A 12,800-nucleotide genomic window follows, 5' to 3' on the forward strand; every position below is an offset into this window, starting at 1 on the left:
GGTGACCTTCAGATGTCCACCTCTCCTCTCCTCCTAATCTAATCCCCCAGTCTCACCTTCAACTCTGTTACAGACCACCTGCTGCGCGACCTCCCCTTTCTCTCAGCCCATATCTCAGATGGATCATACAGCTCTTCTTCCTCAACCTTCCTTCCCTACATTCATTTCTTTATCCCAGCCACAGTTCCAGAGGCATTCCCTGGGAACCACAGGCCACTCTAGCTAGGAAAGCTCTTCACTCTCCCTCAGCTCCTCCAAATCCAATCCCAAATCTCATGCCCAGCTCCATGATAGACCACCTGTTCTGGCCTCTCCTCACTCTCTCCCCCCATTCCCATGGAACTAAGTACATCCTGGTGGAACAACCTGCTTTTCACCTCAGTCCCCTTTCCTAGGCCATCCCCATTCCTAATTGTCAGCTCCCAAAACATAGAAACACATTTTACCAGGAACCCCCAGTGGCCACACCTAGCAGAATCCTAGAAGAGTTCCCTACCAAGGGACACACACCCACCACATGCTCCTTATAAATAAAGAGGGTGACTGATGACAGAAATCAAGGAACAAAACCACAACCCAACAAAGACAAGACCAGACATCGGCACCTAGAATTATAGTCGGATGCCTGGACATCAATGTAAAAACACAATCAATGACACCCAGGACAATATATTGCCATCAGAGCTCTGCAAACTACCACAGTAGGCCCTGAGAATTGCAACATAGCGAAAGAACAGGCAAAAACCTTAAAATAGCCTTTATGGACATGACAGAGGTCTTTAAAGAGGAAATTAATAAATCCCTTAAAGAAATCTGTAAAAACACAAGCAAACAGTGGAAGGAAATGAATAAAACAGTTCAAGACCTGACCTGAAAGTAGAAATAGAATCAGAAAGGAAAACTTAAAATTGAGCTTTGAAGAGGGAAATCGGGAAATGAAAAAAATTAGGTAATTGAACAGAAACCTCGGAGGCAATTTTCACCAACATAATAAAAGAGAAGGAAGAGAGAATCTCAGGCATTGAAGACACGATAGAAGAAATGAATACCTCAGTCAAAGAACATAGTAATCTAAAAAAAAAAAATCCTAGCATAAAACATCAAAGAAATCTGGAACACTATGAAAAGACCAAATCTAAGAATAATAGGAATAGAGAAAGAAGAAACCCATATCAAAGGTACAGAAAATATTTTCAACAAAATCATAGAAAAATTCCCCTAACCTAAAGAAGGAAAGGACTATCAAAGTATAAGAATCATACAGGAAACCAAATAGACTGGACAGGGAAAGAAATTCCCTGATACATAAAAGTCAAAAGATTAAATGTACAGGACAAAGAAAATATTAAAAGCTACAAGGGGAAAAGACCAAGTAACATATAAAGGCACACCTATTAGAATAATATCTGACTTCTCAGCGGAGACTCTAAAAAGCCAGAAGGGCCTAGACAGATGTGCTGTAGACTCTGTAAGGGACCACAGATGCAAGCCAAGACCACTATACCTAGCAAATCATTCAACCACAATTGATAGAGAAAATAAAATATTCCATGATAATACCAATAAGCCCTACACAAGGTGCTAGAAGGAAAATTCTAGCCTAAAGAGGTTAACCACATCCAAGAAAACACAAGCAATAAATAATCCTAGGCCAGTGAATCAAGAGAGGAGAACACACACACATACACACACACACACACACACACACACAAAACCTACCACTACCCCCAACAAAAAATAACACAAAATAACAGGAATCAACAAACACTGCTCATTGATAGCTGTCAACATCAATGGTCTCATTTCTCCAATAAAAAGATACTCACTGACCTAATGGAGGCAACACAATATCCTTTTGGTGCATCCAATAAACACATCTTGACATCAAGGGTAGACATCACCTTAGGGTAAAAGGATGTAAAATGATATTACAAGCAAATGGACCTAAGAAGCAAGCTGATGTGACCATTTTAACATCTGACAAATTAGGCCAAACCAAAACTAATCATAAGAGATAGGGAAGGACACTACATACTCATCAGAGGAAAAATCCATCAAGAGAACACTGAAATTCTTAACATCTATGCAACAAACAAAGGGAAACCAAGTTCATAAAAGAAACACTACTAAAGCTAAAATGACATATTGATCCTCACATGCTGATAGTGGAAGACTTTAATATTTCATTCTTACCAACAGAAAGGTCATATAGACAAAGATTAAACAGAGAAATGCTGGTTATAAACCAAACCACATAAAGATCCAACAAAGAAAGAGAATTACAGACCAATTTCCTTTATCAACATAGATACAAAAAAAATAGTCAATAAAATACTTGCAAGCTGAATCCAAGAACACAACAAAAATATCATACACTGGGATCAAATAGGCTTCATCCCAGAGATGCAGGGACGATTCAACACATGTAACCAATAAATACTATCCAACGTATAAACAAACTGAAAGACAAAACTACTTAATCATTTCATTAGATGCAGAAAAGGCCTTTGACAAAATCCAAAACCCCTTCATGATAAAAGTCCTGGAGAGATTAGTGATACAAGGGACATACCTCAACCTAACAAAGGCAGCTTACAGCAAGCCCATAGCCAACATCAACTTAAATGGACACAAACTCAAAGAAATTCCACTAAAATCAGGAGCAAGACAAGGCTGTCCACTCCCTCCATACCTATTCAATATAGAATTTGAAGTCTTAGCTAGAGCAATAAGACAACTGAAGGCGATAAAGGGGGTACAAATTAGAAGGGAAGAAGTTGCAGTATCTTTATTTGTGAATGATGTGATAGTATACACAAGTGACTCTAAAACTTCCACTGTGAAATTCCTACAGCTGATAAACACTTTCAGAAAAGTAGCTGGATAGAAAATTAACTCACAAATATAAGCGTCCTTCCTATATATAAATGGAAAATGGAATGCAAAAAAAAAAAAAAAAACAGGAAACAACACCTTCACAATAGCCTCAAAAAATATAAAATATCTTGAAGTAACTTTAACCAAACAAGTGAAAGACTTGTATGATAAAAACTTTAAGACACTAGAGAAACTTAAGAAGATATCAGAAGGTGGAAAGGTTTCCCATGCTCATGGTCAGTGGGATTAATATAGTAAAAATGGCCAGCCTATCAAAAGCAATCTACAGATTCAATGCAATCCCTATCAAAATTCCAACAAAATTCTTCACAGATCTTGAAAGGACAGTTTTCAACTTCATAATAAAACACAAAAAAATATAAGATAGCTAAAACAATCCTAAATAATTGAACTGGTGGAGGTAGCACCATCTCCAACCTCAAATTGTGCTAGAGCTATATTAATAGAAACAGCATAGTATTGGCATAAAAACAGACATGTTGAAAAATAGAATCTAATTGAAGACCTAGGCATAAATCCACACATCTATGGACACCTGATTATTGATGAAGAAGTCTAGAAAAAAAAAAAAGATGGTACTTTCAACAAATGGTGCTGATTAAACTGGATGGCTGCATGTAGAAGAACGAAAATTGATCCATACTAATCACTCTGCACAAAACTCAATTCTAAGTGGATCAAAGACCTCAACATAAAATCAGATACATTGAACCTGATAGAAGAGAAAGTTGGGAATAGCCTTAAACTCATTGGCACAGGAAAGACTTTATTAACAGAACACCATTAGCACAGGCACTAAGATCAACACTTAATAAATAGGACCTCATGAAACTGAAAAGTTTCTGTAAGGCAAAGGACACTGTCATTCAGACAAAGTGACAGCCTACAGAATGGAAAATGATTTTTACCAACAACATATCTGATAGAGGGCTATTATACAAAATACATAAAGAACTCAATAAACTAGGTATCAAGGAAACAACCTAATTAAAAAAATGGGGTACAGATTTAAAGAGAGAATTCTCAATAGATGAAACTCAGAAGGCTGAAAAACACTTGAAATGTTTAATATCCTTAGCCATCAGGGAAATTTAAATCAAAACTACTTTGAGAATTAATCTTATATCCATCAGAATGGCTAAGATCAATAAAATAAATAACAGCTTATGCTGGAAAGGTTATAGAATAAGGTGAATAGTATCCATTACTGGCGGGAATGCAAAATTGTACAGTCACTATGTACATCAGTATGGCAGTTCCTCAGAAAAAGGGAATCGATCTACCTCAAGATTCAGCTACACCACTTTTGAGCATATACCCCAAAGGTCACTTCCTCCTACCGCAGAGGCACTTGCTCAACCATGTTCATTGCTGCTATATTCTTTTCTTTTCTTCCTTCCTTCCTTCCTTCCTTCCTTCCTTCCTTCCTTCCTTCCTTCCTTCCTTCCTTCCTTCCTTTCTTTCTTTTTTTTTTTTTTGTTTTTTCGAGACAGGGTTTCTCTGTGTAGCTTTGCACCTTTCCTGGATCTCACTCTGTAGACCAGGCTGGCCTCGAACTCACAGAGATCTGTCTGGCTCTGCCTCCCGAGTGCTGGGATTAAAGGTGTGTGCCACCACCACACGGCTGCTGCTCTATTCTTAATAAACAAAAATTGGAAATAACCTAGAGGTCTCTCAGCAGAGGAATGGTTTAAAAAAATGTGGTACATTTACACAATGGGATATTACTCAGCCATTCAAAACATGAAAGATGGGTTTGGGGTGAAAGGATGGGGAAAGATACGCCAATAGAAATGAAAACAGGAGTACGTATACCTACAGCACATAAAATAGACTTACAAAAATTGTAAGATAAGGCAACAAAGGTCATTATATAGTGACAATGAGGCTGTCATCAAGAGGTTATAACAGTTTTAAGTGTGTCTGTGTCCAATATAGGAACACCTAAATACATAAATACTGACAGGTATAAAGGAGAGAGATTATAACACAATAACAGTAAGAGTCTGGTACCCAAGTTTCATCAAAGACAAATCATTTAGACAGAAAATCAATAATGAAACATCTGATGTAAACTGACTGTAGACTAAACAAACCTACTATCCATGGACAGACTACTCCACCTAACAGCAAAATATATGTTCTTCTCGAGCACACAGAAAGGAGTCTCCAGAAAAGAACACTTCTCATGCCACAGAACCAGGCTTAAAAGCTTGAACAAGACTGGACTTTCATCATGTATCATTACTTACCATAGAGTTATAACACTCAAAATTGCTAACAGGAATTTCGGAAAAATTATTGGAAACAATGAAATTGAAAAGAAGAACATCAAAACTGTACCCCTGAACAACCAATAAATCAAAGAAGAAGACAAAGGGGAGATGTAAAAATATGTTGAGATGAAAGGGACAGAATTCATACCAATGCTGACAGGATGCAGCAAAAGTAATTATAAGAAAAGTAAACACAAAAAGAAGATCTCACACTAACAATATATACTTTAAGAAACTGAAGAATACCAAGAAATTAAACCTAAAGTTAATAGAAGATAGGAAATACTAAAGATTGGAACAGCAATGAAACAAGATTAGAAAAACAACAGAATATTAAATCTAAGAGTTAGTTTTCTTATAAAGATAACCAAAAGTGATTAAAAAAAAAAACCTTCACTAAAAAAAAATCAGAGCGAAGATTCAAAACTAAAATCAGAAATGAAAGCAGACACAACATCATTTACACCAGAGAAATATTGGGGAGTGTGGCAGGCTACTGTGAACAATGTTTGCCAAACTTTCACAGTGAAAGTGGAAAGTTCCTACACACACACACACACACACACACACACACACACACACACACACACACACACAAAACATTGAGATGCTATCCGAGTTCCCTTTCCATTTCTGTGATAAAAACACTCTGTCCCAAAGCAACCTGAGGAACAAAGGGCTTGTTTCATCTTATACTGCCAGGTTACAGTCCATTAGTGAGGGAAGTCAGGGCAGGACTCAGGACAGGAAGCCGAAGGTGGCATGGCTTGTTATTCCACACAACTCCTGACTGGGGAACTCACTCACAGCCAGGGAAGTACAGCAGAAACCGTGGGTGAGTACTGCTTTCTAGATAGATCACTCCTGGGCTTATGCTAAGATTGCTTCCTTATATAGCCCAAGACCACCTGCTTAGGGATGGTATGAACCTCAGTGAGCTAGGTCCTCTTGTGTCGATACAAATATCCCATCAATATGCCCATCAGCCAATCTGATCTCTCAGATGACTTTAAGCTGTGTTTAGCTGATAACCAAGGCAGGGTAATGAAGAAATAAAAACTCTGAACCAACTAGAAATGAGGAAGGAGACTGGGTGAATCATACAACTTGCCCATTATGGGAAAGTCCAGGGCCTGATAGCTTCAGTTCTAGATTCATTGAATACTCAAAGATATATTAATTCTCCTAAAAATTGAAAGAAAACACTTCCAAATTTATTTTATGAAGACAGCATTGCCTTGATCCTGATGCTAGATGAGGAAAATATATGTTAAATTGCACTCCCACATTGCTGACTATCCTAGGCACTAAAGTGCTCCATAAGATAAGAGCAAACTGAATTCAACAGCAAGTTAGGGATCTTTCAGAAAGTCCAAGTGGATTGTTCTGAGATTATATGGTCTTTGTAAGTGACACACCATAGTAACAGAATGATGGAGAGAATCATATGATCATCATACAGAAAAAAGTCTTTAACAAAAATTCAACTGTTCTATGATCAAAACTGTCAATGAAGATCCTGCCACCAAGGATCATCATGTTGATGCCTGTGATTCATGCTGCGGGGGGTGGGGGGGGGGGTTGTCCAAGGTCCAGCAGCAGCACATGGTCTGGAGGCCATGATGAGGTCCATTGTCCATGATCTCACTGGAGACCATGTGGATGTCCATGGCGTGTGCAGCTACGGGAAACCATGTGGAAGTCCATGATCTATGCTGCTCTGGCTGTTATGGGCAAGGAAGCTTCTGTTGCAATGGTATTAATGACTCTAGACTCATAATTGAAAATGAGAGCTATTCAAGGCTTCTGAAACAATCTACCCCCTCCCCAAAAGAGAGTCCTTAAAAACTGTGATAAGGATGCTGAGGTGTAGCTCTTCACATTTGGTGGCCTCTGGTGGGGGAATGGCAAAGGACTCAGTTATCTTTAAAGGGGCTGACTCTTTGAGAGGCTGGCTACTACTGGGAGTTTGACTGTACTCAATGAATGTATGAACAACACAATGGTACTGGGTGTATTTGCAGGGAGTGTGGGGAGGCGCACAAGGATGGGAGGGTGGACCTGGGAGGAATGGGAAGTGAGTGTGATCAGGGTGCATTTTATGAAATTCCCAAATAATCAATAAAAATATTATGTTGGAGAAAAAAATCTACCAACAAAGAAAGTCTAAATGGAATGTACCGCTACACATTTGTAAAAATATCTCATAATTAATAACAAATTCAGCTATTAAAGAATTGAAAACACTTCCTCTAAGTGAAGACTAAGACAAATATGGCCCCTCTGCCGATTCTCCTCAATACACCACTCTTGGTCTGAGCCAGAGAGATGAGGCAAGTGTCCTGGTCTGCTTTGCTGCTCTTGTGATGAAACACTGGTCAAAAACGAGTTGGGGAGGAAAGGGTTTATTTGGCTTACGGGTTACAGGTTCATTGTCAAAGGAAGCCCCCGTCAGGAGCCTGGAGGTAGAAAGTTGGAGAATGAATGACAGAGAAACATTGCTTAGTCACTGGTTTTCCCTGTTCCCTCTCTTACATCCAGGCCCACCTGCCCAGGGATGGTACCGCAGTGGACCAGGCCTTCCCACACCAGTCACGAATGATGAGCGTGCCCCACAGACATGTCTACTAGTCCATATGATGGAAACAATTCCTCAGTTGAACTTTCCCCTTCCTAAGCATGTCTAGGTTTGTGTCAAGATGCGAGAAACTAGTTATAACGGGGGAGGGGGGGGATGAGGTATCAACCTCAGAAAGAAATAAAATTGTCTCTGTTTGAAAATACATACATGGTTGTATGTATAGAAAAGCCTAAAGATGGCACCAAAATATTAGAACTAATTACAAAATTCAGTTAAGATAAATAATAACCAATCAACATAGGAAAACTATAACATTTCTATAGAAGTATAAATCATCAGTGTATTTAATATTATTCCTATCAAATTCTTATGACATTTTTTAAAGAAATTAAATTTTTTTAAAAACCTGCATTTTAGCTGGACAGTGGTGGCCTACACCCAGCACTCGGGAGGCAAAGGCAGTCAGATTTCTGTGAGTTCAAGGCCAACATGGGCTACAGAGTGAGTTCCAGGAAAGGTGCGAAGCTACACAGAGAAACCCTGTCTTGAAAAACCAAAATAATAATAATAATAATAATAATAATAATAATAATAATAATTTAAAAATAAAATTTAAAAAAACTGCATTTTATGAAATAATCAAAGAGCCTAAATTCATCCCAGACCTGACTTAAAGATATCCCATAATGCTAAGGCAATCTAAACAGTACTGTGCTGACATAAAAACAAACACATTGGCCAATGAGCCAGAAGAGAGAACCCAGGAAGGAATCCACACACGTTATTTTAGACAGGCGTCAAAGCCACAAATGTCCATGTGTGGATAAAACTGGACCTACTGGATCTTAATCTCAAAGCTTCGACAGTTGTGTGCCAGTGTTTGCCTTCAGCTTTGCGTGGTTTAGTTCCCTGTGGTCAACTATGGTGTGAAAATATGAAATGGAAAATTCCAAAAGTAATTTAAAAGCTTTAAATCGTGTTCCATCCTCAGTAACACGGTAAAACTGCATGGCACCCAGCATGATCCCACTTAAGATATGAATCAGCCTCTGCCCTGGGGATCCACAAGTATAGACTACCAGCCCACAGTCACTTACTGGTACCTCAGCTATCAAACTGACAACATAACATCACAGTGCTCATCTATGGGGATCTGGCACTGCCCCCAGTTTCAGGTATCCACTGAGGCAGGGGTTGAAATGTATACCTCAGGGATAATGGGGAAACTAACACATACACACCAGTTTAACATGGATGAAGATTTTATGAAGGAGGCCTGAAACTGTAACCTACCAGAAGAATCCAGAGCTCATGTTCCATGGTGTTGGGCTGCAATAGTATCTTAAATATGACCCCCCCCCCCAAATACAGGCAACAAAGTAAAAATGAGGCAAAGGAGCCAAACAGAAATTTCTCCCAAGAAAACACACATGGTCAACAGATACAAAACTAATAACAACAACAACAAAATGAACAACATTACAAATCATTAGAGAAATGAAATTAAAATAATATCATTTCACACCCATTAGAACATCTATTACCAAAAAAATAAAGAGAGTTGGCCATAACGGCTCACACCTGTAATCCCAGCATTTGGGAGGTGGGGGAAGGAGGGTAAGGAATTCAAGGGTAGCCTAGGCTATATAATGAGTTTGAAGCCAACCTGGGCTACATGAGATCCTATCTTAACCCCAATTCCTCTAGTCCCTCCCCCTGAAAAAAAAAATACTGGTGAACATACAGGGAAAAGTCAAACTTGGTACCCAGTGGTGGGACTCTAAACCAACAGAGCCCTATGGAAAATGATGTGGAGGCTCCACAAAAAACAAAAATTACATCTACTGTATAGCAATTCCAATACTGGGCATGAATCAAAAGTAAATGAAATCAGTGAGTCAGGACATCTCCCATGCTTACTGAGAACTATTCCCAACAGTGAAGATACAGGTTCAAACGACTGTGTGCACAGCAACAAATGAATTGATTTTAAAAAAAATGGTGTAGAATACTATTTTGCTTTTAAAATGAGGAAAATTCTGTCACTTGTAACAGCATGGATGAGAGGGGGGACATTGAGAGAAGTCAATCAGGCAGAGAAAAATAAACACTGCATGAGGTCATGTATATGTAGAACCTAAAATAAAAATGAAATAATAAAAGTAGGATGTTGGATGGTGTTTCTCGGGAGCTGAAGGCGGGGAAATGTGGAAATTTCAATCCAAGCACACAAAATTCTCTTAGAAGGAATGCATTAAAAGACGCCTTTACCAGCATAGTGCCCTGTACCTTGAATAATTGTGAAGTGTTCTCATCACAAAAACTAAGCATGTGATGTAATCCATATGGTAATTAGCTCACATGAGGTACTCCTTAGCATACATACATTTTTTTTCTGGATATTCTGTAACATACACATTTTTTTTCCAGAGCATGGAAGGCAAACACTTGACCACTGAGCCTACACATACATATTTTAAAACAGCACACCTGCCATATGCAATTTTTACTTTCCAATTGAAAATAAAGCTAACTTATTAAAATACAGCCAGAAGCCTAAAGCTGATATACTTGAATGGAAGCAGTCCACAAGGAAGCCTCACATCAGTGTGGGCTGCTTAAAACCCTTACAAACCAACAGAGGGGTTGGTAGGGTTTTAAGACAGTCAGGGAAGAGTCAGCGAAAGAGAAGAGAAAGAAAATTATTTCTTAAAAAAATATTGTATGTAGTGTGTTGTGTGTGATACATGTCAGTGGGCGTGTGAACATGTATGTGGGCATATGTAAGCTGGGGGTCTAGGTCAGGTGTCTTTCCTTGATTAATGCTCTATGTTTATTTTTGAGACAGGTCTCTCACTGATCCTGAAACTCGTCACTTCAATTAGAATAGATGGCCAATGAGAATGAGTGTCAGGGATCCCATTGTAACATCCAACACTGGGGTTACAGACGTGTGCTGTGGCAGCTGGCTTTTTCATGTGGGTGCTGGGAATCCTCAAGCTAATGAAGGAAGTTCTTCACCAACTGACCTACCCCCGCCCCCAAGGCCCTTACATTTTTTTTTTGTTGTTCAATGTTAGTGCACACCACATAGCCATATTACTGAATTCTATAAAAGTTTGGGTCAAGAGAGAAATGGAAGTCACCCATGTGACTCCACTTTAATATCCATCCACAGTGCACTTAACCTATCTGTCTTTGCAGAAACTTGCAGCAGCTCGCTCACCCTGTCAAGCCCTGGTCTGCACACCGCCTATAGAGCAGTTTTCTCTGTAACAGAGCCTGCTCTTCTCTCACACACGTGACGCTGTGGGCAGAGCAGCCAGTGGGTTTGTGGCCAGTGATCTAGTTTGAGTCATCAGCAAGTGTTGACCTTGGCACCATACCCATGTCCATACTGTGCATAGCTTTCTCTTGGTTAAATGTCAAGGCCCTAGTGAAGCTCTAGACCCCTCCACACACCCTCTGTTCTCCACACTGGCCCTTCTCAGAACATGACAGCGAATGTGCTGTGGGCGTTTCACAGCCTCAACCTGCAGCATTCTATAGCATTCACAGCTGAAGTATGCGTGCTGACAAAGCTTCCCATGATTCATTCAGGAGATTTTTTTTTTAAAAGCCTCTTTTAGGCTTCCCACTTCACATCCTCCAGTCTTAGTCAGTGTTTCTACTGCTTTGATGAAACACCATGACCCACAAGCGAGTTGGGGAGGAAAGGGTTTGGCTTACCCTTCCACATCACTGTTTATCAACAAATGAAGTCAGGACAGGGACTCAAACAAGGCAGGATCCTGGAGGCAGGAGCTGATGAAGAGGCCATGGAGGTGTATGGCTTACTGGTTTGCTCCCTATGGTTTGCTCGGCCTGCTTTCTAATAGAACCAAGGACCACTATCCAAGGGTGAGTGGGTTGAGTCCTCTCATGCCAATCACTAATTTAAAAAAAAAAAAAAATGCCCTACAGGCATGCATACAGCCTGAGCTTATGGAGGCATTCTTCATTGAGGGTCCCGCCTCTCAAACGGATGTAGCTTGTGCTACATTGACATAAAAGTATCCATCAATTACCATTATTTACAGTGCAGTCCAAAGAGCTCAGGAAGAAAATTAGGACAGCCCAGTTGAGTGAAGAAACGAGGTTTTAAAGCCGATCCTGGCAAGCCCCACTATGCCTGTTATGGGGTGTCTTACCCCTCCTCCTGAGGGCAGGCTTGCCTGAATGTACTCCCAATGAATAGAGTAAAAATCCTGGGATTTCTTGTTGAGATGCAAAAGGATTTTGGCTGTGACTTTGGCATCTCCTTGGCTGCTCATCTCTGGTTCACTCAGAAGGAAGCCAACTGCCCTATGGTGAGTTGCCTAGAGGGAGGCTCATGTTTGGTAAGGAAGCAATGCTCCCAGCAACTGCCAGCCTCACCCACCAAAAGTCCAGCTGTAGTTTGTAGTTCAGTACTGTCTGTCCTGACAGCAGAGCTGGCTACAGACACTGAACCAGACGACCCAGGGCAGATCCTCTGAATCCTGCCTGCATCCAAGAAAGGTGACACTGGACTTGTCGTTTTAAGCACTCACTAATGTCTATGCAGCAATATCTAACTAATAACTAAATTCAAAGAGCAAAAGCAAACAAACGAAACCCATTTACGAATATGAAATAATCACATTTGAATATGATAGCAGCCAAATTGTTAGATGTACCTCTTTACTCCGCATGTGTGAGGTGGCATCTCAGGAGTGATCCCAGCTTGTGAAGGCATGAGATGCCATATCGAAGTGAGTGATCTCCATCTAGGGCAAAATATGCCTTTGAATTTGGCAATAGGGCACATTCAAGTTAGAAAAGCCTTAGAAGGTAAAGCCATCTCCTTTATCAAGAGTGATGTGATGTGCCTGTCCTTGGGACTTAGAGACGAGGCTCATTTGTTAGCACTAATGAGCTCTCACACTGTGGCTGCACAGTGTGCTCCCCGCACCCCATCCTCTCAAGGGCCCATCCAGGCCCCTGTAGGCCTGTTCCTGCCTCAAGAATGTTTTTGTGGACAGAGC

At 40.1% G+C, this 12,800-nt stretch overlaps 1 protein-coding gene across 7 annotated transcripts in view; it reads right to left on the reverse strand.

Moving 5' to 3' along the window:
- Window positions 1-12,800, reverse strand: part of Piezo2 (piezo type mechanosensitive ion channel component 2) — a 380,980-nt gene that overhangs the window by 306,439 nt on the left and 61,741 nt on the right. The window lies entirely within an intron of this gene.

Source organism: Peromyscus maniculatus, chromosome 19 (assembly GCF_049852395.1).
Source record: "Peromyscus maniculatus bairdii isolate BWxNUB_F1_BW_parent chromosome 19, HU_Pman_BW_mat_3.1, whole genome shotgun sequence".
In the NCBI taxonomy this organism is placed as follows: Eukaryota; Metazoa; Chordata; class Mammalia; order Rodentia; family Cricetidae; genus Peromyscus; species Peromyscus maniculatus.